Genomic DNA, 26713 nt, shown 5'->3' with positions numbered 1-26713 from the left:
TACTTTTTTTTCCATTATGATTAGCATGTGCACTTTTCCCTTCTCACTCTCCATTTCATTTTCATTCCAGTATCATGATATTAACTAATCAAAATAGACTAGACTTAAATCAAAGCTTTATTTTAAAAAGTAGGTCATACACTGCCTCTTTAATTTTTGAATCAAGCTTCATTTCTACTCTCTTTCAAAATAAAACACAAAGAGAAAGAGATTAGACTGTTGTTTAATTATTAAGGGCATCAATAAAGGTGTTTTTAAAAAAGTACAAAATATTAGTTTAAAATTAAAAAAAATTAGAATATACATTTGTGCTTGCACATTAGTTTTCTGTTGAAATCAACTGCCTTTGTAATTTTTACCTTCACCTCAACGTAGTATGGTTCTAAGTTAGTACCTTCACTTCTCAATTACAGAAGAAAATGTTTGATGCATCCTCTCTCAAATTATACCATATTATTTTTGCCCCCAATTAATCATTGAATCTCAAAAACTGAAGGCCTATTTCATCTCTAGATTATTCCTGCAATTTGTTTTTTTTTAATACTCCAAAGATGACTGCTAAAATTAATACATTATAAAACAAACTAAAATTGTGATGAACAATCTGGTGATAATGTTTTGACCAGTTATCTACTTACATGTGAATATGATGTGAACATATGATGTGAACCTCACTATGGCCAGTACTTTTTACTAATTCAAAGTTTTAAAATGCCATTGTTAAGTGAAGTAGTTAAATATTCTACTTACATTTACTGATTAATATATTATACTCTTTATATTTTACTTATTCATACTTTGATGTTGTTAGCAGAGTGTAGTAGAAAGGTATTGGAATTGATCTTAGAAGTTCATGGTAACGCAAGCTGCTACTTACTAAGAATTTGATTTAAGGCAAGTCACTTAAATTTTTAGATCACAATTTTCTTGTCATAAAAGAAAGCTGGGGTATGGATTTTATTTTTATTAATTTTTGGAAAGATTTTGTTTAATGTTATAAATATCTTTCCATAAATGTTGGTAGGTTTGTTCTGCCAGCAATTTTCTGACGCTGGGATGCCTGGGTGGCTCAGCTGGTTAAGCGTGTGCCTTCAGCTCAGATCCTGGGATCGAGTCCCACATCGGCCTCCTTGTTCAGCAGGGAGCCTGCTTCTCCCTCTGCTTGCCACTCCCCCTGCTTGTGCTCTCTCTCTTTGACAAATAAATAAATGAAATCTTAAGAAAAAAATTTTTTTCTGACACCAACTGGGTATAGTACAATTAAATTCAATTCTGACTGTACCTATACAAAGCACAAACCATACAAGTTAGAGGTACAGTCTGACTTCCATTGCCCCTGTTTAAAAAATTTTTGGCAAATGCAATAGTTTTTCATCTGGCTGATTTGAACATCTTTTCTTTCTCTTTGGTGTTTTCTACAAAAAATTAAGCTCTGGATTTTCTTTTAGTTTTATCCTCTTCTTTTACATAGTTTTTTTTTCCTATATCTGTGAATATAAATATTTTATCAAACTTTCAAAAATCAAGTCATTGGTTAGTCGAATATTGTTTCATCTTTTTTAAAAATTTTCTTCCTTGGTGTATCTGTTTAACATATACTGGACTTTCTTATTTTATCTGTTATGTCTCTTAACCTGTCTTTTATATCTTGTATCTGCTGTTGACATTCTGGTAATTTCTTCAGATCTGATTTCTAGTTCATTTATTCTCTTTCCAGCATTTCCAAAATTTTTGCTTAATCTACCTACTGAGTTTTTAATTCCAATAAACACATTTTATCATTTTTGAAACATCATTTTGGATTTTTTTTTCACATCAACCTGTCCTTTTAGACAAGCTCTAATTACTTAACTCATTCTTTTGTTCCAAATATATTTTGTTTTGTTAAATATTTTCTTTTTAGTTTTGTAATGTATATCTCATAACTCAGATGATAGTATCTCATCTATTATTTGTCATTTCTGTTGATATCCATAGTGTATAGCTTTGTGATGTTTGTTCATTTGTTTGTTTGTTTTACTATGAATAACAGTTGATTTAATATTCAGAAACCTCAAAAACCTAACTTTGGGATTCTTCCCTCCATAGACAAATCAAGTCTGTTCTTAAAAAATCACCCAGATCCTACTAATCTAGGCCCAGTAAATTTGCCTTACAAGGTACCAGCATAATACAGGAGTCTCATATTTAGCCAGCCCACATTTTGGTCTGCAACAGTTTCAGAGTTTGGATCTTAATTCTGATATTGGCATCCTCCACACCCCTAGAAACCATGGAATAGATTAAAATATAAGTGTACCATATAGAAGTCTAGAAAATCAATAACAATTATGAGAAGGAATGTATTTTTCAGGAGAGATTATTTTTTTTATTTCATTCGTTTAGATAGGTAGAGAATGAAAAAAGTATACATATGCTATCAAGGAAATAAAAATGATACAAGTAGATCATACACACCTTTTTATGAAAAATGCATGCATTTTTAAGATGTTAATGTGTTTAGGAACTCTTGGCTACTTTCCATGCCTTCTACCACATAAGGATTTGTAAGACTGGCTGGGGGGTTCTTCCTCAATCTTTCAATCTACTTAACTTTACTGAGCTATTGCTACTCACTTCTCAGATGCACAACTGAGATGGATGCACAGCTTCTCTGTGAATCTCACTCTCAGGATATACCATGAGAAATGAGTCAGAAGTGTTCTAGGGCTCTGAGATGACTCTAAACTTATAGGGAATTTCTACAGTTTACCTTCATTTAATGTTCTGACTGTTAACATCTACATCAAGGATTTATTCTATTGTTCATCTCTTCTTCTCTAAAGATTGTCCTGTCTCAACCTCCTGAGTTAACTCCCTACTTAGCCAGGAGAAAAATAAAAATAGCTCTTAAATTATTCCACATTTTCTCTACCTAGTTGCGTGAAATACATGTATTAGGCAGAGTACTTCTGACAATTAATATTTTAGCTTTCAAAAAATCTTTCCTTTTTCAAAAAAGCCTGCTTTTTAATGTAAAATTTTTGACTTTAAATGGATGGTTTTCATTGTGACTTTTTAAAAGAACTCATTTAGATTCTTAAATGATTTCTTCATTTTCTCTATTTACTCTGTGTCCGGTCTAGGATGGCATAATAAGACTTAGACTCAAGGTCTAATTTTAAAGATCAGAACACTAAAAACACAACAATAATAATTTAAAAAAAAAAACTCTACAGTTAAAGATAAATCACTTTGAGTGATAAATATACCACTCACGTTCCAAATTTTATCATGGGTTAAAAATTATGATCATGTGATCTCTTTGCATAATACCCAACATTGATTTCTCTTTACCTATAAAATAAAATGAACATTTCTTAAACTTGTATAAAAGTTCCTTAAACTTGATCTGGTTCTTGCTTCTCTCTCTGGGATTCTCATTAGCCACACCTTCTCTCATCTTCCCTGATAGATGTCATTTTCTAGATTGACAAGAATGCATGCAGTTCTGGAGAATAGCAAGCTATTTCATTCCTTCTGAGTCTTTTGTATTTTCCTTCTTTCTGAACTACATCTACACTATTTCACACCATCCCACACTCTCTTTCCCATTAACACTTATTCATCTTTGAGAACTCAATGCTATTTTAATCTCCTGAATAAACCTTCACTGCTGTTCCTAAAGAAAATGGACTCTTTCCCTCTTTATTCACTAATCATCATGTGCATATGCCTATATTTTGTTAATAAAACACCTTAAATATTGACATACATAAATCCCTCTACTAGGCAACAATAACTTTTAGGCTGGGAAAATGCTATATTTGGTCTTGTATTAATAAGACAGAGAACACAGTAAGCCTAAAGTAAGTTTACATAAATGCATGCTAATTTGAAAGATAAATGATGTATCTTGATTAGTTAGCTTTTATGGCTTTTTTTTTTTCTCTTAATTAAAGATAGAAACACTTGGTAGGAAATTAGGGTTAATTTGTTATTTTATTATATATTTTAGTATTAGTGCATATTAAACTCATAATGATGAGAAGAGTAGGTGAACATAGAAAAAATGCATCACTAAATGAAAGTAATTTACTTAACTCTTTGATTGGAGGTTACAAATGGATCTCTCAGAGGATTTTTATTGAAAGAAATCTAATTAGTGATTATAAAGGAAAGATCAGAAGATGAGGGCATCTTTAATAATTGCATACAAATTACCTCATTGCATACCTGATCTGAAAATATTTAAGAAATCATCACTATATTTATTGTTCATTGAAATTTTCCTATATTGTATTTCGTTGCCAAAAATGCAATATGCTATTTTTATAGAAAACTAATACCTGAGATTTCTGGTAATCTCCAACTGGAGGCAAAACTATAATTAGAGATATATAGGTATAGTATCAAAGTGCCTGGGCTTATAGGGTTCAGAATTCTTGGATCTCAAAGGCATTATGGATTCTAATTATCTTCTCATTGTTCATTCTTCTTAATATGCTCTGTCTGCTCTTTTTTAATTTTTTTTTTATTTTTAGCCAGACTCAAAATCCTTGTGAGAAAAAATTTCAGGGGAATATGAAATGATAGTATGGAATCTGAAAATATTAATAAGGAAGACTAACAATGACCTGATGACTGAAAGGTCAGCCTTAATTGTTCACTGAAAATAAATCAGACTCAGGGGTATTACCTCAGAACTGTGTAATATTTAGCAGAAAAAAAATAGTAGTAAATGAATTAAAGAAATAAAAAGGTGATAAAAATAGTATGCATCTGTTTTTAAAAAATTAAATTCTCATAAAAGTGAGTCATTTTAGTAAGTGGTTTGTGCAAAAAAAGTTTAGTTTCTAGTGCATTTAAATATTTCTTCTGCACTATTTAACCATTCCTTTTATTGTTCCATGTTAATGCTCTCTTCATTTAATCTCTCTTTATTTTTATTTTATATATCATTTAAAAAAATCATAACTAACATCACCAGCCATGCATAGTAGCCCTTTGTCCAAGGTATGAAGGGCTGTGGAAGCAAGATGTATGACTAGTGAATACAGACAACATTTTCACAGTGTCAAGTATTTGTGACAACTTCCTGGAAAAAAGGAAATTTCAGTATCATTTGAACTATGCCATTATGAAGGACTGCTCCATGGAGAGAATGTATAGCTTCCAACTGTATTTAAAATTTATCCTCTAAAAATGTCCACCCATAAAATTGACCACTTTTATACGAAGTCACTGGCTTTAAATAGATATTTAGAAAAGTTGTGGATGTCCGTAAGGCTGAGTGATAGAATGGAGGCAGATATTCAGAGTTTGGGAAAGGAAAGGAGCTTCTAGTTTCCTGCCAGTTCATATAACTCTACAAATAATGTGTGTTTAGCTTTGTCTCTCATCTCTATCTTCTCAGAGATTTTTTTCACATAGAGGTCTCACTCTTCTATTTTCTTAGTCCACACAGGTGGTACTTGAAGGCCATGTTTCTCTCAAAATTCACTTTCCATGAATTATCCATAATTTTAATTTTTTAAGAAAATAATGCATTTAAAAATATATTTTATACATATGTGGGTAGCTACATATGTGAGTATCATTATATATGTTTATATAGAGAGTTGATATATGAAGGAAAAGGGAGGAAAAAAGAAAGAAGCATTCCATCATAGCATTAATCTTTCATCTTCCATTCATCTTTCATACACTTAGAAATATAAACGTATGAAAAGAGGGCAGTACGTTTCCTCTGTTTAATGCGACATCGAAAATGGCTTGCACAACAGATAAAATTCAGTGATCAGAAAAATGTCTGAAAAAGAGAGAGAGAGAGACGTATTAGGTTGTGAATCCAATGTTTTATATTTGCTTTAAGAGTCTATGAGTATATGGGACGCCTGGGAGGCTCTGTTGGTTAAGCGGCTGCCTTCAGCTCACGGTCATGATCCCAGCGCCCTGGGATCAAGTCCTGAATCAGGTTCCTTGCTCAGTGGGGAGCCCGCTGCTCCCCCTGCTTGTGCATGCTTGTGCTCTCTCTCTCTCTGACAAGTAAATAAAATAAAATCTTAAAAAAAAAAAAAGAGTCTATGAATACAAAATTTTAGCTGGACCTTCAGTAGAATTGGTGATTTTATGTTTAATTAAAAATCATTTAAGCCACTGAATATATTGTCCAGGACATAGGGCAAGAAAAAGGAAAAAGGATTCCTGGATTCTCCCTTCAGCCTGGATTATAGATCTTGATTTCTTCACTTCCATTCTCCATGGTTGCATCTGTTAAAAAGACGTAGTGGTTTGTGTCCAAAATCCTAATATGCTATTTGCACTTGAAAAATATTAAGCAAATAATAATTACAAATTTTTAATGCTGCTAATGAGAACTACATGATAACAAAATGTGGTTATTATGTTACCCTTTGAAAATCCACAAATAATTTATTGAAGGAATCTGCTTTGAATAACGTTTTTGAAAGTAATTTCTCTATTACAGTGTTCAAAATCATTCTCTAGTGGATACCTAGATTTGAAAAACTTGAACATATTTCTGTGCTTAGAATATTATAGATGCCAATAAAAAAGAAAAAAGAAATGACTCCCTTGAAAAGAGACACATTGATATTGTTACTGGTTTAGTTGAGGCCAACAAAGACCTTGTTATGCATTGTTGTATTTAAAGGTTTTTAGAAATAAAATATTTATAAATGTATTAATGCAGAACTTACCAAATACCCATGGTCTAATCATGATAAATTTGACATCATATGGTGCCATCATTTACTGCCTTTACAAAATGTTTCTCTGTACTCATGGGGTGAAAAAAACACCTAAGTGAAAGAAATCTAACATATATCCTCCTCCCTTCATGGACCCTATGAGCTGCTCTAAACTGTATGTATGAGCTCCCATCAGTAAAGGGCTTCTTAACTATTGCTGTTCAGAAAACTCATCCCTATTTACTCCTGGAACTGGCCTAACTGATGTTGACAAAATTTATGTGGGCACTTCCTGTACTATGTTCATTTCTTTATATGTAACTGTTTGTACAACTACTTTTAATATAGTAAAATAGCATTTATAGAATTTATCAGAGTCCAATAAGAAAAACAGAATAATTAACGGCAATTTCAAACAGAGAAATGAACATGTTTAAAAAGCATTGACTAGGGGCGCCTGGGTGGCTCAGTCGCTAAACGTCTGCCTTCGGCTCGGGTCATGATCCCAGGGTTCTGGGATCGAGCCCCGCATCGGGCTCTCTGCTCTGTGGGAAGCCTGCTTCTCTCTCTCCCACTCCCCCTGCTTGTGTTCCCTCTCTCGCTGTGTCTCTCTCTGTCAAATAAATAAATAAAATCTTAAAAAAAATAAAAAAATAAATAAAAAGCATTGACTAGACTTATTATGGAGATCGCTTTGCAATATATACAAATATTGAATCGTTATGTTGTACACCTGAAACTAACATAATGTTATATGTCAGTTATATCTCAGTTTTAAAAAGAAAAAAATAAAAGTGTTGAAAGGAATGAATGAGCAAAGGGAAGCTTAGAGAAGTAAGTCAGGGAGTAAAAGGAGTTAAGCCAAAATTCAGGAACGTGTACACGCTTCAGTTCTGGAAAGCATGAGTCTCCATCTGCTATGAACTGGTGAAGAAGCTCTTACCAATAGTGTTGATACCTCCAAGGAAGCACTTTCTCTTAGAACTGGAACACTGAGAGAGGCTTAGTAAGTTCAAGGACAACTAGAGTTGACAATCAACAACCTGCACCGTCACTAGAGTAACCACCAGCAACTACTAGGATTTGCCTCTATCACCAAAAGCAGAATTGCTTTTTATTTCTTGCCTTGGAATGGACCAAAGCCTCCCATAGGCATATCCTGATTTAAAACAAGATAGGAAATACTGTTCACTAAGTAAAAAAAGAAGCAGGTATTGGGCTAAAAGACTTTGAAAAATAACTTACATTCAATGTCTGTGAATAGCAAAGAGCTTCTTGCCTTTACCGTCTCTGGAGCCTTCCTTCCAATTAAAAAGGAAAAAGAAATATACCCCAAATGATTCAGGGAATACATTTGGCATTTCTGAACTTTTATTAAAGGCTTATTCTGACTCAAAGATATGATTTTGCTTTACATTTTCCTGTGCAAAGTATCAAGGTGTCATGCTATGTATTCCATGCTCTGAGGGGGTCAGAGGAGATAATAATTCCCATCGATATCTTTCAAATTGAGATGGCAACCAAGGAGGCTCCTGAATTTCCCCTCTGCATGGATATACCAAATATATAGCTATGTATTCCTCAGTTCTCTGTGTGAGAAATGGGGAACTATTTGAGTGATATCTACGCATTGGATGACTGTGAAAATATCTATATTGAAATAGGTAAGAAAGGCTGAAACACACTTTTGCAATAAAGCCCACCCAGACACATCACCTTATAATTAGGAGGGGATCCTTCAACTCCTAGCTTCTCCCCGAGGAGCAAAGGGTTTGTACCACATATAACAACCCAGCTTTTATGCTGCCACCCATGGGACAAGGGTCCAAGTCACCTAGCTCTGATAGCCAATGAAATTTAACATTCATGCATTCCACAGGACTACTAAACCAAGAAGGAAATTTCAAACAGGCTCAAAAGCACTTCCAGCAGCTATTCCCCACTGGTTCAGGGCAGAGGCAGAAGGCAAGATGCCTATCTCCTACTTTCTCCCCACAAGGGATTTGTCTGCATATTTTCCCAGCTGCTGCTAAGGTTCCAGCTTCTAGTCAGGCTGAATGTGGGAGTTGACAGATCCTTCTGGGAACCTGATCGACTAGTTAGCATGTCCCCTACTGTCTAGCATTCCAACAGTAAAATCAAGTCTCCAGCTTCTCCCGGGAAGGAGTTTGTCCACAAATCTAGCACCACAACTATTAAATGTTAAATGCAATAAATGTTAAAAGGAGTTTTTCAAGCTGAAATATAAAGACATTAATAAGTAATGTGAAAACATATGAAAGTGTAAAACACACTTAAAAGTAAATATATAGTTAAATTTAAAATACTCTAATGTAACAGTGGTGGGTAACTCACTCTTAACTACTATAAAAGCTAAAGAGAAAAAGTATTAAAATAGCTATAACTACAATAATTTGTTAATGGATACACAATATAAAAGATACCAATTGTGACATCAAAAACATCAAAAACCCAAAAAACAAAACAAAACAAAAAATGAGGGGGAACTATAAATATGTAAAAATGTAGAGTTTTTGTATGTGTTCGAAGCTATCAGCTTAAAATAGACTATATAACTATAAAATGATTTATGTAAGCATCATGGTAACAGCAAAACAAAAAAACTATAGTAGATAAAAGATAAAGATAGGAATCAAAGCACACTCCTACCAAAGCATCTGGTTAGTTGTTAGTTCTAATAACTAGTGAGATGGCACTAGTAAGTCCTTTCCTATCATAATTACTCTAAATGTAAATAGTTGGTATAGAGAGCAAAATGGAGTCTCTCGTGTCAAGCAGGGACCTGTGACAAGCAATGATGCAAGCAGTTCAGGTACTGCAGCTGGGAGATATCACCGAGACCAGTATCAGCTGACTCCTTGGAACTGATAAACAGAACCGGTGGCGCCTGGGTGGCTCGGTCGTTGAATGTCTGCCTTCGGCTCAGGTCATGATCCCAGGGTCCTGGGATGGAGCCCCGCATCGGGCTCCCTGCTCGGCAGGAAGCCTGCTTCTCCCTCTCCCACTCGCCCTGCTTGTGTTCCCTCTCTCACTGTGTCTCTCTCTCTGTCAAATAAATAAACAAAATCTTAAAAAAAAAAAACCCAAAAAACAGAACCAAAGGTCTGTGGGGACCATTTTTAAATCCCTTTAAAAGGGAAGGATTTGGGCAGCAAACTGTCAGACTCTTTAGACCTGACCCCTCTATGTCTGACCACTTAAAAAAGGCAACTGCCCTGAAGTCTCTGCCCGATGGATCTCTGAACAGAACTGAGATCCTTCCCTGCTTGAACATCCAGAAGCAGTAAGTACTGAGAGCTGACCCGGACCAGACGCGAGGCCTTATCTCAAGTGTTCGCCCACACACAGACTTGGCGTTTGGTTTGTTAACTTCCTACACCCTTCTGTTATCTTGTTTGTTGTGTGGTTTGTCTTCTGTCCTGCTCTGTGTGCTGTGTAAGAAGCCACGTTTAATCACATGGTAAATTGTCATTGAGTTTGGAATCCTGAGCCTGCTTTATAATTGTGGTTTAACTTTGCTTTATGATTGAATAAAGCTGACATTGTGGAAAGACACAACTGTGTGTGCCTTCATAGAGTGCTCATGACAGTTAGATCATCTAATCAAAAAAGATACAAAAAAGATATAGAATGGGTGGACTAAAAAAAACAAAAAAACAAAAACAAGACTCAACTATATGCTGCCTGAGAGACATTCATTTCAGTTTCAAGGACACAAATTAGATCAAAGTGAAAAGATATTTCATGCAAATAGAAACTAAAAGACAGCAAGAATAACTATACCTATATCAGATGAAAATAGACTTTTGGCCAAAAACAGCAACAGACAAAGAAGGTCTTTATATAATGATAAAGAAATCAATCAGTGAAAACATCAATGCTTGGTTACTCTTATATTACCATCATCAGTAGATGAGATTAATTAACAATTCCACAAACATTATGTATCTGTTAGGTAGAAGCTAGCTATGAACAGAGGAAGGAACACCCCCAGGCAAAGCCCCAAGTCCTTGAAGGGGATGATAGAGACATGAGCTGGAGGCCAGGATGGTGATAAATAAGCTACACATTGACAGCCCGGGGGCACAACATCCTGACCTTGTCACTTCCAAGACCTTGGGGCTGACTTCTCAAGAGAGGGCCAATTCACCGCCTGCACTCTCTTCCACCTCCGCCCCAGGGTAACCTCTAGACTCGGTATAACGCACTCCCACCTTGAGAGTATACTTCTGCTTCAGTAAACTATTTTATGCTTACTACTTTCCTTCTGGCTGTCTTTATTTGAGCACAGATCAACCACATAAATCTTCTTGTGGGGAATCCAAGGACCAAGAGCTCCATTCACACAAGCAGACTCTCACCCATCACACAGACACCAAATGAAGGTGAAAGCAAAGCAGACACAAAATGGAAAGCAAACTCCTCAAATGCACCACTTAAATAAAATAGGAAACAGAAGATGGTAGAAATAATAATTTTAATCACAGGAAAAAGAGTAAAGAGAAATACTGTTCAAATACGGAAAATTTAGCAACATAGACTTAAAAACCCAGAGTGTTTCTTAAGCACTCTATTAATATTCTTTAAAAAAAGACTCTCAACAGTTAAAACTTAGAAGAGAGTTGGTAATTTAAATAACCTTAAATATCTTAATGTCTATTATACTCTAGACCAATGCTGGTCAGTGGACATATAATGCTAGCCACAATGGTGAACCACATATGAAGTGTTAACTTTTCTAGTAGTCATATTGACAAATGTAAAGAGAAACAGAACAAAATTAATTTTTTTTTAAAGATTTTTATTTATTTATTTGAGAGAGAGAGACTGAGAGAGAGAGCACATGAGGGGGTGGGGTCGGGAGGGTCAGAGGGAGAAGCAGACTCCCCTCCGAGCAGGGAGCCCGATGCGGGACTCGATCCCGGGACTCCAGGATCATGACCTGAGCCGAAGGCAGTCGCTTAACCAACTGAGCCACCCAGGCGCCCCATATAAAGATATTTTTTTTTTTTAAAGATATTTTTTCATGTTAACAGTATAAAATTCTTACACAGTTTATTTTTACTAAAGGGATTGCTGAATGATAGCTGCATAGAGTAGTGAAACATCCAGTTACCAATATAGATCAGATATACAATTCTTAGAGGAGTGATAAGTGTTGTAATTCCAGAGCCCATTGGCAAGACATTTTTTTAAAGGGATTTATTTATTTTATTTTAGAGAGAGAGAGAGGAAACACATGTGCTCAAATGCAAGCCGGGAAGCGGTGGAAGGAGAGGGAGGGAGAATCTCAAGCAGACTCCCCACTGAGTGTGGAGCCCTACTCGGGGTTGGATCTCACGACCCCAAGATCATGACCTAAGCCAAAACTAAGAGTTGGTTGCTTAACCGACTGAACTACCCAGGCGCCCAAGACATTTCTTTTCTTTTCTTTTTTTTTTTTTAAGCATCTCATTTCCCAGCTTCTATTCTTAGTTCTCACTGCACAGGCCTTTGGGTGATGATACACACATACATACATTTGTAAGTACACACAACTGCCAAGGGTAGACAATGAATCTCCATTTTCACCCACTCTTCCCTTCCTCTGGCCGCCAAATCAGCACTGTCTTTTCTTCTGATCATTCCTCCCGTTAGCTCAAAGGTAAGTCATAGTACTTCCCATTTCCTTTCATATATCATGAATTTCTTACACATTTTTCCTATTACAATATTTTTGAAACTTTATTGCAGAATGGCAAATATATTGTATATATTTAAAGTGTACAATGTGATGATTTGATAGGCATGCACATTGTAGAATGGTTAAGATCAAGATAATTAACATATCTATCATTTCACATACATAGTTAACTCCTTTTTTCTTTTGTGTGTGTGTCTGTGTGTGTGTGAGAATGCTTAAGATCTACTCTCAGTAACTCTCAAGTTTACAGTTCATTTTATTAACTGTATTCACCCTGTTGTACATCAGAGCCCCAGACGTACTCTTTTTATATCTGAAAATTTGTATCTTTCCTTAAGCATCTTCAAGTACATCCTACATCATATTACTTTAAGACAAGCCTTAGTCATCTTTCACCTGGTCTATTCCAATTTTTTTTTTTCTATCAGTTTTAGCTACCTTGTCACATTTTCCACAGCTATCAGATCAATATCCCTAAAATGAAATTCTGAAATATAATCCTCTTGGTTAAATACAGTCATTTCCAACTCACTATATAAAAATTAATAAAGACCTTCATGTGTCATTTGAAGCCCCTATGCAATGGATCTTGTGTGCGCCATGAGCTTTGGCACTCATCTCCTCACATGTCCTGGGCCATAGATTTCATCCACTCTGAGCTACATCGTATTAATTCTTGCACCTCCATGCTTTCCACATACTGCTTTCCCTGTCTGTAATCTCTGTGTGAACCTTGATTTTGTGTAATTCCTTTAATAATCTCAGCCTGTTTTTTTTTTTTTTTTTTCCTGCTTCTAGCAATACTTCTGTCATCCTGACAGATGAGAGTAGACAGCCACAACTCAACAAAGAAGTAATCCCATTGCAGCTACTGTGCAATTTATAGTATCTTTGCTAGAGAAGATTGACATGGCTTCAGGTACACCATCTGTGTTCACTGAGCAGACGCATGCATTGTTTTCTGTTGCTCTCAGGTGGAGGGTGGGAAGTAGTTTAGGTTCCCCTGGGATACACAATAGTACACATTTATAGCTTTGCCCCAGGGCTGTATTGCCTTTTCTGTCCTCTAGCCTTTTCCACAGTCTGGATTACCTCATGTTTACAGAACCAGATGAGCAAAAAGTTGAAAGCACACCAGAAGCCTTAAAAAGATACATCACTTCAGAAGGTAGGAGATAAACCCTAATACATTCTCTACATCAAATCTACATTTTAAAGTCTGTTTTCCGAAAAACTCATGTTAAGAAACAAAAGCAGCGGTTCTTACCTGATGGCCTCAAACCAGTTATCGTTAGCTGCAAATGACACATTACATCTTTTTTTTTTTTTTTTTTTTTTTTTTTTTAATTTATTTGAGAGAGAGAGAATGAGAGAGAACACAAGAGAGGGGGTAGGGTCAGACGGCAAAGCAGACTCCCTGCCGAGCAGGGAGCCCGAAGCGGGACTCGATCCAGGGACTCCAAGATCATGACCTGAGCCGAAGGCAGTCGCTTAACCAACTGAGCCACCCAGGCGCCCCACATTACATCTTTATTCTTAGGACATTAAATAGCAAATGTCCATATTTTAAGGAGATATTCATCAGAATTGTTAATGATACAGAAGAGTGGATTACTAGGTTGTATATTGTATAGTGGCATTTCAATAAGGGTATGAGCAGCTGTATGTTTGAAATGCTTATTATTTATTTATTTATTTATTTATTTATTTATTTATTTATTTATTATTTATATTAAGTAAACTCTACCTCCAACATGGGGCTTGAACTCATGACCCCAACATCAATAGTCTCATGCTCTACTGACTGAGCCAGCCAGGCATCCCTGTATGTTTGAAATGACATGCTTTCTTAAACAACTGGGTTCAAGTTGTTGATTTGAGGTCCTACAAATTGAAAATTACTACTAAATTGAAAAGAGTATATAAGAGATAATCTATGGATTACTCAAATGGCTTATTGAACAAGGCTTTTGTATCACGGAGACAAATATTAGCTTAGGGAAACATAAGAATTGTCGGAAAATCAAATACGCATTTTAATTCCAAGAAGCACCATTTTTAATTTAGGAGTATATTAACTTAATCTCCACCTGTGTGTGGCTTTTATCCTTTCAAGTTTAGCTTCCAAATATATCTTTCACCTCCTGAATTTCTGCCTGATGGTATTTTTTTCCGGTGATCCTAGGATCTCCTCAGGTTTTTATAATAGAAAGTTACCCAGGTTATTGTTGAGAATATTCTGAAATGAAGGGAAAAGTGTAAAGGTGTTACTCGGTGCCAACGGAGTGCGGCTGTGTGCTTGTAGAAATCTGCTTGTTCAGACTGGCTTTCATTCTGATTGTGATCTCCTCTATGAAGCATAGCTATGTCCGAATCTTGTAGCTAGAACTAGTCTTCCATAACAAAGTTCTACATTTTGAATCCTCACCTGCTGATCCAGATTGATCACTTAGATTTTCTTCTTTTTTTCATTCTTGTGGAGATTGACTAATCTGTTAACACAAGTCAATCTGTGTCCTGTTGTATTCATTTGCTTGGTCACGTTCTTTGAAGTTGATCTGAAGCCAGTCACATATCTCAGGTTCTATCTACCTTTCCTACTGAATTATAATACACCCCAATGCATATTTTTGCATAATTTACTTTCCATAAATTGCGTATTTTTTTTTTTTAAGATTTTATTTATTTGACAGAGAGAGACACAGCTAGAGAGGGAACACAAGCAGGGGAAGTGGGAGAAGGAGAAGCAGACTTCCCACGGAGCAGGACCTGGGATCATGACCGGAGCCGAAGGCAGATGCTTAACGACTGAGCCACCCAGGTGCCCCAATAAATTGGGTATTTTTTATTTGCTACCGAAAGCTGTAAGAGAAGAAAATTGAGTAAAGGTATTTAAGATAGCTGTAGCTCCATTCTCAAGGAAAACGTGTACTTCTACAGAAATGAAAAGACAAAAATTCCTATTTTTATTACTTTCCTTACAGTAAATGTGTTGTGATGATACTAGTGAGATTTAACTCAATGACCTAATCAACAGAGGCTTATATTTCTCATTAGCAAGAGCTGAATCAGCATCAGTAATGATGAGTCTAATGAGGAAACCATATTTGATTATAATCTCTTATACATATAGTTCCAAGAGCATTAAAAATTACAGAACAGTGTAGTTCATTATGTGCTAATAAATCATTTTTTTCTCCTGAGTATCTTTTTATTTTATTCTTTACAAATTAGCTTCTTTTAAGGTGTTTTTTTAAAATCTTGTGATACGCGAGAATTATATCTCCTAGACAATACTAATGCTGATGACATATGAACAACCGTTTCAACACTTGATAATTTAGGAAAAAAAATGTGCAATCAGTTTTTAAGAATCAATGTTTAGAGGGCATGCAAGTAGAATTTAAAATATTTTCTTTCATACTTAGAAACATTCTCATAAATAGTGGTCAATTGGCAATTTTTGTCAAGAAATCTTCATAATGTGACCATTATGTTATTTCTATCTGCTTTACAATTGACCATGGATATTTAAGCTTAAGTGTTAATCTTTTTGTTTTGTTTTATTGTCATTCTGGCCATAATGCCTCTGGAAATAGTATTTCCTATTTATAATTGGTTAGTACATGTTATAGCATGATCTTCCTAAGAGCATATTTCAAAGCCTTTCTTATATGGAAAAGATTTGCCGTGACACTGATGAGACAAGATTGAAATATATAAAAAAAATTACATGACAAAATAATATGAATTTATCACTGAAAACCACTAACTAATTCTACATATTTAGATGTTGGCTATTGAAATATCAAAACCCTATAGTCACCTTAAAACTGGAAGAGTTTTTTGTTTTTCTTTTTAAAATGGAAGAGTTTGAACTATGATCAGTTTCATTCATTGTATGATATTCTTACTAAAGTTCCATTTTGGATTTCCTTTGTAAGCTAAAGTTATAGTTTTAAAATAATATTCATTTATTTCCAGATTTAAAAAGAAAAATATGCATACATCCCCAAATATCTTTTGAATAACAATCTGATTTTGATGGTTGTATACTTCCAAAAGCAATTTTTCCTAAAACTACATATGTTTAATATACATAAGTTCAACATATATAATATGTTAAACCACTAAATACCTGATGCATACTACTCTATGTATTTGGCTATCTATAGTTCCACTGTTAACTCCAGCATTTTTATCCAGGTATCATAATTTTAATGCAAGTCAAATTATGATACATTCTCTCAATTACATTTGTGAAAAATTGTATTTTCTTCACATTTATTTTTATTGGGAGGAAAGCTATTTGTTTTTAATTACTTTTACTAAGATATAATTTATATACAATAAAATTCAAACATTTCAAGTATTTATTAATTTTGGAAAATGTATATACCCATGCATTTTCTACAAGATACAACTATAATCATATAACATATGTTGCATATATAATGTATTATACAAATTCATATCATATTAATTCCATATAACTATGGTTACAGGTATTTATGAATTAGAACCTACATACATGTATTTAACCTTCACCACAATCAGGATACTGGATAGTTCCCAAACTTTCCTAAATTTCATCATGTTGTTCCTTTGTAGTAAAATCAATCACTCACCACTAACCTATCTATCTGTTCTCTGTTGCTATAGTTTTACCTCTTCTGGAGTGTCATATAAATGTAATTGTAGAGGATGTAAACTTTGTCACTGGTTCCTTTAATTAGCACAATGTTTTTGATATTTGCCTTGGTTGTTGTGTGTATGAGTATCTGTTCCTTTATATCATTGTAAAGAATTCCATTGTACGGATGCACTACAGTGTGTTTGTCCATTCATCATCTGAAGAGCATTTCGGTTGTTTCCAGTTTGGCGTGATAATTAATTAAACTGCTATAAACATTTTGGTGCAAGTTTTTTTTTTGCCTGAACATAAGTTTTCATTTCTCTATGTTGGAAGTGGAATTTCAGGATCATATTGTAAGTGGATGCTTAGCTTTGTAAGAAAATGACAAACTGTTCTCCAAAATTGCTATAATATTTTGCATTTCCATGAGCAATGTATGAGAGTTCCAATTACTTTACCTCCTTACTATTACTTGTAATTGTCACTTTTGTTCTTAATCTTATTATTAATATATCATCACTGGTATGTAGCTGTGTATCCATTGTGATTTTAATTTTTCCTTTCATAATGGCTAATAATTTTGAAGATTTTTTTCATATGCTAATTTGGAATCTGTAAATCTTCTTTGATGATGTGTCTTTTCAAATATGTAGCCAAATTTTTATTAGGTTTTTTGCCTTCTTGCGTTTAGTTTTTATAGTTATTTATATATTCTGGATTCAAGTTTTTGTCAAATATGTGATTTGCAAGTGTTTTCTCCTGGTCAGTAATTTGTATTCTCATTCTCTTTATGTTCCCTAATCTGTTTTCCAGTATTTAGGTTTCAGAGAACTCAGACAGATGCTTCATGCATATTGTCTAGGATTTTTAGTTGCATTCAGTAGCAAGACAGGATATAGTGTGGGTAAACTTTTTTTTTTTTAACCTGAAATTGGGACACTATCACTTTTAATTTTGAATTCCATCCTGTTGACACACATTTCCTTTCTGTGCTTTAATAAAATACTAGCTATATTTTTTCAACAACTTAATGACAACTATTGGGGCGCCTGGGCGGCTCCGTCAATTAAGTGTCTGCCTTCGGCTCAGGTTATGATCCCGGGGTCCTGGGATCGAGCCCTATGTCAGGCTCCCTGCTCAGCGAGGAGTCTGCTTCTCCCTCTGACCCTTCTCCCTACCCTCATGTTCTCTATCTCTCAAATAGATAAATAAAATCTTTAAAAATAATAATGACAAATACTTATTGTCTTTCGACACCCTTTTTCTCAGTAAGCTGTCGGTCTTATTTTTGCTTCTTTGAAGAAAATATGTCTTTTTCTTATGGATGTTTTTAGGATTTTCTCTCTCTCTCTCTCTCTCTCTTTAAGCAGATTTACTGTAATATGCCTAGGTGTAGTTTTCTATACGCTTATTCTAATTTAGATTCCCTGACATAAGAGATACTTTATGAGATACTGTATCAATTTTGAAAAATTGTCAGTCATTAACACTTCCAGTATCTTCTTGACCATGTCTTTCACATTTTTAATGCTCAGATACTGTTGTGTTATTTTCCTTGTGTGTGTGTGTTTATTAAGGATTTTATTTATTTATTTGTCAGAGAGAGAGTGAGAGAGATCACAAGCAGGGGGAGCGGCAGGCAGAGGGAGAAGCAGGCCCCGCACCGAGCAAGGAGCCCTATGTCGGACTCGATCCCAGGACCCTGGGATAATTACCTGAGCCAAAGGTAGATGCTTAATGGACTGAGCCACCCAGGTGTCTCTTCCTTGTGTGTTTTAATTTGGACATTTTCCATTGACTTGCTTTATAGCTCTCCAATATTTTCTTCTGTCATATTCTTTCTGCAGTCAATTTCATGTATTGATTGTTAATTGCCGATATTATATTCTGCATTCCAGAGTACCTGTTTGATATTTTTTAATAGAATTCAATTCTCCTTTAAAATTATACATATTTTAACCTCTTCTGTCCACCTTTTCATCAATTTCTTGATATTTTAAAGGCTTTTTCTGCTAATTACAATATCTAGATTACATTTAGAGTTAGTACTGGTTCTTTTCCTCTCAGTGGTATGTCATCTGGTCTTCACTTACCATATGCTTGATAATTCATATTTTATATAAATTATACATAGGATTATATATAAATATATATAAATTATATAAAGAATTTATATAAAGCTTCCACATATCTACCGAAAAAGAGAATTTAGTCTTTCTTCTACTCTACTCTGTAGAGTTAGTGGTGCTAATTAGTCCAATGATTGACGGAGCTGGGTTGAGGCTGCATTGCAGTTTTTGTAAGTCTCAGTCTACAAGTCTCAGGTTCGCCCTGTGTCTTGGGTATGGTTCACAAGGTACCTCTGTGAAGAATAGGAAGGGCTTTCTTGATGGTTTGCAAGTGTTTGTCTTCTCCATACTCACATGTCATGAAAATTACAGCTATGATTTCTGGGGGGCTAAATTTGGTTTTGCTTTTTAGCCACCCACCTAGGCATCTTCAGAATTTGGAAATGTCTGGGGGAGATAATTTGTATTTGAAACCTCAAGTCTTTTATCTTACCAGACAAGAGTCACACTGCTGCCAAAATTTTTCTCAATCGTCTGAACACCAGTAGTGGTTCTCTGACTTCTCAGTTCCTTCTTTTTTTTTTAAAGATTTTATTTATTTATTTGACAGAGAGAGACACAGTGAGAGAGAGAACACAAGCAGGGGGAGTGGGAGAGGGAGAAGTGGATTTCCCGCCAAGCAGGGAGCCCGATGCGGGGCTCGATCCCAGGACCTTGGGATCATGACCCGAGCCGAAGGCAGACGCTTAATGACTGAGCCACCCAGGCGCCCCTTCTCAGTTCCTTCTATGCTCCAGATCAGCAACTGGCTCAAGGAAAAAGCAATTACAGGTTGCTGTTATGAATTCATCATTCCCTCTAGGGCTCTCAGCTCTGACTTGTAGTCTGTGCCCTCCCTCTTGAGGCTCTTTTTCTCCTAGCCACCACATGATTCTGGGAATTTTTATTGTTTTATTGTTTCATTCTCTTGCACCTTTCAACTTTGAAATATAGAAAATGTCTTTAGAAAAAACAATCCTCCATGTATTTGAGGGCCCTAATGTCACAAATTTTACTATTCTAGCCCCATGTGACTACTAAAACCTCTCCTGGTTCTCTGTCCCCTCAGCAACACTGCCTCGGTTAGCTCACTTTCTTCCATTGAGCTTTTGTTCAAATTGACAAATGCCCTTATAAAAGCTACAGATATGAAAGATTTTTTTTCCTGATGGAATTTTAATTCGTTTAGTTCTTGCTGAAGCATTTGAGTCTGTGATTTTGTAATTTATCAAGCTTTTGCAGCTACAAACTACCAGGAAGTGGAAGTCTTAATCCAACTTTTACTAAAACCAGATCATATTCAGAGACACTGAAACACACAAAGATTGAGTAATAAATTCAAGATTAAAAGGCCACATTTTTAAGCCATAATTAAGACCAAGTTAAGGTGGGAATGAAAGTCTGTCCTCCTGTCTATCATCAGCAAAAATAGGCTTTTAAATATTTGAACTATTGAATTAGGCTTTTAAAAATTATACCAATGAAATGGCCCTAAAATTAGAAAGGATAGTACATTTTGTATATTTATTATTTGAAGAATTTAGTTAAAATCTCTACAGTAATGTTTATTTGATCAATTACAATAACATTAGTGTTTTATTTCATGTAAAAATATTTTGATATGAAATTCACTGTCCCATTAAACGTTTATTAATTTCTAAATTATTTTGTACATTTTGAAATTTATATCCTGTGTTAGTGTATATAAAAGCCAAGTGACTCATTATAGAATAATTCCTCAGGAGATTTATGTAAATAGAAAAAGAAAATGTATAACCAGTCAATGTTAAATAGATTTTAATTGATATAAAACCAGTGGAGGAAAGGAGTCAGAGAAGTGCAATCACATAACTTACAGACATACTGCTGGAACTACTTTTTCTGTGCCCATGGAAGTTGCACAGAGTTAAATTTGTTACCTGCTATTGAGAGAAGTCTTGATACTTTATATATCAGAATTTTTTTAATGAAAGAAAGTCTTGCAACCAAAGTGACATATGAACTCTCTCTCTAGGGATCCCCGGGTGGCTCAGTCTGTTAAGCGTCTGCCTTTGGCTCAGGTCATGATCCCAGGGTCCTGGGATGGAGCCCTGCACCTGGCTTCTTGCTCAGCAGGGACCCTCCTTCTCCCTCTCCTTCTGCTACTCCCCCTGCTTGTGCTCTCTCTCTCTCTGTGTCAAATAAATAAATACAATCTTAAAAAAAAAAAAAAAGACATAAACTCTCGCCATTTTCCCAGCATTTTATTTTATTTTATTTATTTATTTATTTATTTTTTAAAGATTTTTTATTTATTTATCTGAGAGAGAGAATGGGAGACAGAGAGCATGAGAGGGCGAGGATCAGAGGGAGAAGCAGATTCCCCGCTGAGCAGGGAGCCCGATGCGGGACTCGATCTCGGGACTCCAGGATCATGACCTGAGCCGAAGGCAGTTGCTTAACCAACTGAGCCACCCAGGCGCCCCTCCCAGCATTTTATATTAAGAAAAAATAGGAGATCTAAGTGGAAAATTCTGACTTCACTGTTAGATAAGTATAGCATTTAGTTAGTTAAGGGCTAGTTATTATCATTTAAAAAGATAACTTCTGGACCATTAAGCTTCCTTAGGAGCACATTTAATTGAAATGTGCCAGGTGCATGAAAATATCTCCCTTCACTGAATGTTCTCTGCTACTCCCTGATTCCCATTCTCTATGGCTACAGACTCTAAAAAACCCACACTACTATAATTTGGAGAAACCATTCTATAAATAAGAAACACAAATAAATTGATTTTACTCTGAATGGTATTTTGTCTTCTGGTCAAAATAATGCCAGACCACCTCCTATTAGAGAAACATAAGATCCATTGAAGAAATGGATGATGTGCAATGTAATGATGAAATTTTTTTCTCATAACCGTAGCTACTGATACTTGTAATTTAGCAGAAAGGAAATCATAAAAATGAGTCACATTTTTATTTTGCAATGTTATCTCCTTCTTTAAAACATATCACAATCACTGATTTAAGAAAGAACTGTGAAATGTAGGTGTCAGGAAAAAAAAAGCATAAATATATGTTAATTTACTTGTTGCATATGTTTAAAATAGTGAATTACTGAATATATCAGTATGTTGAGATTTAATCTTTTCATAGAGTTCAATGCTTTTTATAAAATGCATATGTAATTAATAACAAGTGGCCAATTATATAAATTATTATAAATTTTAATTAAGCTGTTAATTAAATTGCATTGGTATCTTTTAATAGATAATATTTATGAAATAAGTAACTTAAAGAGAACAAAAATAGACACTATTAGATATGGTGACCAATTTTTCCAACTGCTTCATATATCAGCAAAAAGGGGAAAGACAGAACTTTGATTTAAAAGACCATTTAATTTTGATGGATAATGGGTACTAAGGAGGACACTTGTGATAAGCACTGGGTGTTATATGTAAATGATGAATCACCACATTTTGTTCCTGAAACTAATATTACCCTATATGTTAACTCACTAGAATTTAAATAAAAACTTGAAACAATAAAAACTTTAATTAAAAAAAAAATAAAAGGCCATTTAATTTTGAAACAAGACATTTTTCCATTTGAGACTTCCATTCATTTTTGGCAATGTTTAACAAATATTTCACAAATTTCACTTCAGTTATCAATTCAGAAATTCAATTCAGAAATCACCATTTCATGGAATTATGGATTTTAAATAGTTATGAGGTAAATAGCTTTATGTCATATAACTTTTTAGTGATAAAGCAAAACCTGCTCTCAGAAAATCAGATTTTTCAGATTTTAAATTTACATTTCATTACATCACAATTAAAAAAGAATTATTTCTAAGTTCAAATAAATATATATGTCTATGTTATTATTCTTTTAAAGATTTATTTATTTTAGAGACAGAGAGCATGAGTTGGGGAAGGGGCAGAGGGCAAGACTCTGACTGAGGCACCCAGGCACCCCTGTGTTAGTATTTTTTATGACAGAGTAATAGTGACGTGATGGTGATAAGAGTGATAATCAGGCCGGCCAGGTTATTTCAAAATCATTCAGTTACCGGCGCTACAGACAGTCCTATCTGCAGCATTCATTCAGAACTGGGCATTTGTGTTATCCTGAACACAAAAGGCAGAAAACTTGACAGGGTTTCCTTGAGTCTCTGGGAAGAGACTGAATAGTCACTCCTGCATGAGGAAAGGAGATGGAAAGACAATCTTAAAAAGAAAGAAAAAAGTTAGTAAAGAAAGAAAAAACTAAGAAACAGAAACAACAGTATCAATAAAAATTGCTCAATCTTTAGCATTATCTTCTAAAACATTAGACTGTATTAGACTTAGAGTGAATAAATCTAAGTCTATCTAAGTGTTGGCCTAATATTGGCATATTTCTATCAATTTTAAAAATATTCCTGGTAACTATTATTTATATGGACCGATATCTGTTACTCTATTTCAGACACACAGAAGACTGTGTTTCTTAGCCTTCTTTGCAGCATGAACTTCATGTGATGAGAACTTGGGAGAGAAATGTGAGCACGTGCGTGCGCGCGCACACACACACACACACAATGGAACATCATGCAGCCATAAAAGAGGATGAGATAGTGCTATGTGCAGCAACATGGCCGGACCTAGAGGGAATTATACTAAGTGAAATAAGTCAGACAGAGAAAGACTACTACCATATGATTTCACTCACAGATGAATCTCAAAAGCAAAACAAATGAATAAACAAACAAAAAGCAGAATCAGACCCATAAATACATAGAACCAACTGATGGTTGCCAGAGGCCAGGGGGTTAGGAGGGTGGGAAGATGGACAAAATGGATGAAGGGAGTGGGATATACAGGCTTCCAGTTATGGACTGAATAAATCACAGGAATAAAAGGCACAGCAGAGGGAATGTAGTCAATGATATTCTAAGAGCATTGTACAGTGACAGATGGGAGCTACTTGTGGTGGGCATAGCATAAACTGTAGGGAAGTTGAATCTCTAAGTTGCACGCTTAAAACTAATGTAACGGTGTGTGTCAATTATACTCAAATTAAAAATAAAAAAAATAAACATTTATCGTGTTAAATCACTGAGATTTTGGAGTTGTTTGTTGCTGTGGTATACTTTTTCTTAGCCAGAATAATATAGTGTTTAAGGAATTTTGTGTTTTAAGTCTACAACCTGGGACATGGGGTTAAGAATATGAAATATATGGGCGCCTGGGTGGCTCAGTTGGTTAAGCGACTGCCTTCGGCTCAGGTCATGATCCTGGAGTCCCTGGATCGAGTCCCGCATCGGGCTCCCTGCTCGGCAGGGAGTCTGCTTCTCCCTCTCCCACTCCCCCTGCTTGTGTTCCCTCTCTCGCTGTGTCTTTCTCTGTCAAATAAATAAATAAAATCTTTAAAAAAAAAAAAAGAATATGAAATATATTTACATTATACATTGCACTGTAAACCTAGGATTTAGTTATGGAAATGCCAATAAGAAAGTATTAGAACATTATCTCATCTATCGTGTTGTCACCTGGCCTGGTTGCCGGGTTGTAGGCTAGCACGATTACAATGTGGTGGACTTTCCATTGCTGGAAAGTCCAACTGGCTGGGTGTCTAATTGGCTGCAATGAACCTGCCAATAGAATGGACATGTATTATTATTATTATTATTATTATTATTATTATTATTATTATTCAAAAGTAAGTCTTATATTTGAAGCCACCGAGAATTGAGAGTTTATTATACAGAATAAACTAACTATCCTGATAAAATGCATTATCCAAGTCTTCTGATATCATGCCCTTCTCTTGCACAAGGTTATTGGTTTTGGAGAGGAGAGTTGTATTCCTTATAGCTCAGTCCTTTGCTTTTTTTTTAAAAAAGATTTTATTTATTTATTCATGAGAGAGAAAGAGAGAGAGGCAGAGGAAGAAGCATGTTCCCCAAGGAGCAGAGAGCCCGATGCAGAACTCGATCCGGGATTATGACCTGAGCCAAAGGCAGATGCTTAACTATCTGAGCCACCCAGGTGCCCAGTCCTGTTTTTTTTTTTTTTTTTAATGTATACATTATATGAACTCCTTAGTCCTGATGATTCATAAAAAGATGTTTGTTTTAAGTCTAAATCCAGTGCTATAAATTAAAGTTTCAAATGAATAGCTAAAATTTGGATCTTAATTATTTTTAATATTCTATAAGTTTATAGACGGTAATTACAGTGCTCAAGAATTACATTTATTTTACAAATATAAATGGAGTATAAAGTTAAGACAAGATTATTAGGTTTTGATTGCTATAGCAAATAAATATTTCTTGTAAAAATGTTGAGAGAGAAAGTAGAAACACTTTAATTACAGAGGACAAAGAACACAGGCTATATGTGTTGCCTTGTTTAATCTTTACAATCACTCGAAGATTCAATTACTCATTATCATTTTATATATCAAGGAACAGAGCTGAAAGGAAATACATAACTTTCTACAAGTCTATATACTTTTTGAGTATCAGTATGATTTGAAAATAGATTTTGCAAGTAATTTTAGAACAATGCTTTAAACCTTAGGCATAGAGCTACAAGATAAAGGCATACTTTTTCTAATAGTCATCCTGTTGTTTTCTATGTAAAGTTACAGGATAGACAATCCTCTTTCTCAATCATCTCTTTTTATAACTATATTTAATCAAAACCTAAGGAAACTTAATGGAATTTTCATATGGTTAAAAAAGCCAATTCTCTTGCTATTTTGCCAGTAGTTCCCTTCATTTTCCTAATTTTTTTTTTGAAAAGCTGAGAATCAAGGAGTATCCATCTGTTAAATTGCTTTTAGCTGCAATAACAGAGATTAGCTAAAGCAATGAATTAATCTATTATCTTATGCATTACAGAATCTAGTGGTAGTATGTGTTTAGCATTAGTTGGCTAACCACCTCAATATTGCCATTTCATTCTCTCTTCACCTTGGCATACAATTATTTGCTTTATTCTATTTCTCTTAATAGGTGTAAAATAGATGCCGTTCACAACTATAATTGTATGCTTCTTTGCTCAAGTCCAGTGACACATTCTTTCTTCCACACTCTGGAATGAAAATCCTCCTCATCAATATTATTGAGCCAACATAGGTTAATATCTCCTTTTTATCTCCAAACAGCTGTGAGCTATTCGACTTACCCTGGGTTCCTAAATCAACTGACAGGGTTAGTAGGATTACCGTGATTATCTTAGAACAATCAGACTTCATTCCTAAAGCCAGTAATAGGCTTGGCTTTCTTTAAATCATCAGTGCAATTAAATCCTTGGTAAATTATATGGTCAAATTCTTGAGTGTCCACTAAGAGTAAGACTCTCTAGTATATGCTGAGCATATACTGATGTGCAAATATTGACGTGGTCTTTGCCCCAACAGAGATTACTGTCTATTGCTAATGACTGCTAATTATTTATTATCACGATGTAAATCTATGGGCCATGGACCTTAAAAATTCTCTTACAATTGTGACAACATTCATGAGGAAGATATTATCATAATCTCCATTTTAAAATGAAAAAAAGTTAATCTCACCAAGTTTAGGTAAAATACA

This window comes from Mirounga leonina, unplaced genomic scaffold (genome assembly GCF_011800145.1).
Source record: "Mirounga leonina isolate KUSES-001 unplaced genomic scaffold, KU_Mleo_1.0 Mir_176, whole genome shotgun sequence".
NCBI classification, from domain to species: domain Eukaryota; kingdom Metazoa; phylum Chordata; class Mammalia; order Carnivora; family Phocidae; genus Mirounga; species Mirounga leonina.
Note: the sequence above shows the minus strand (reverse complement) of the source record.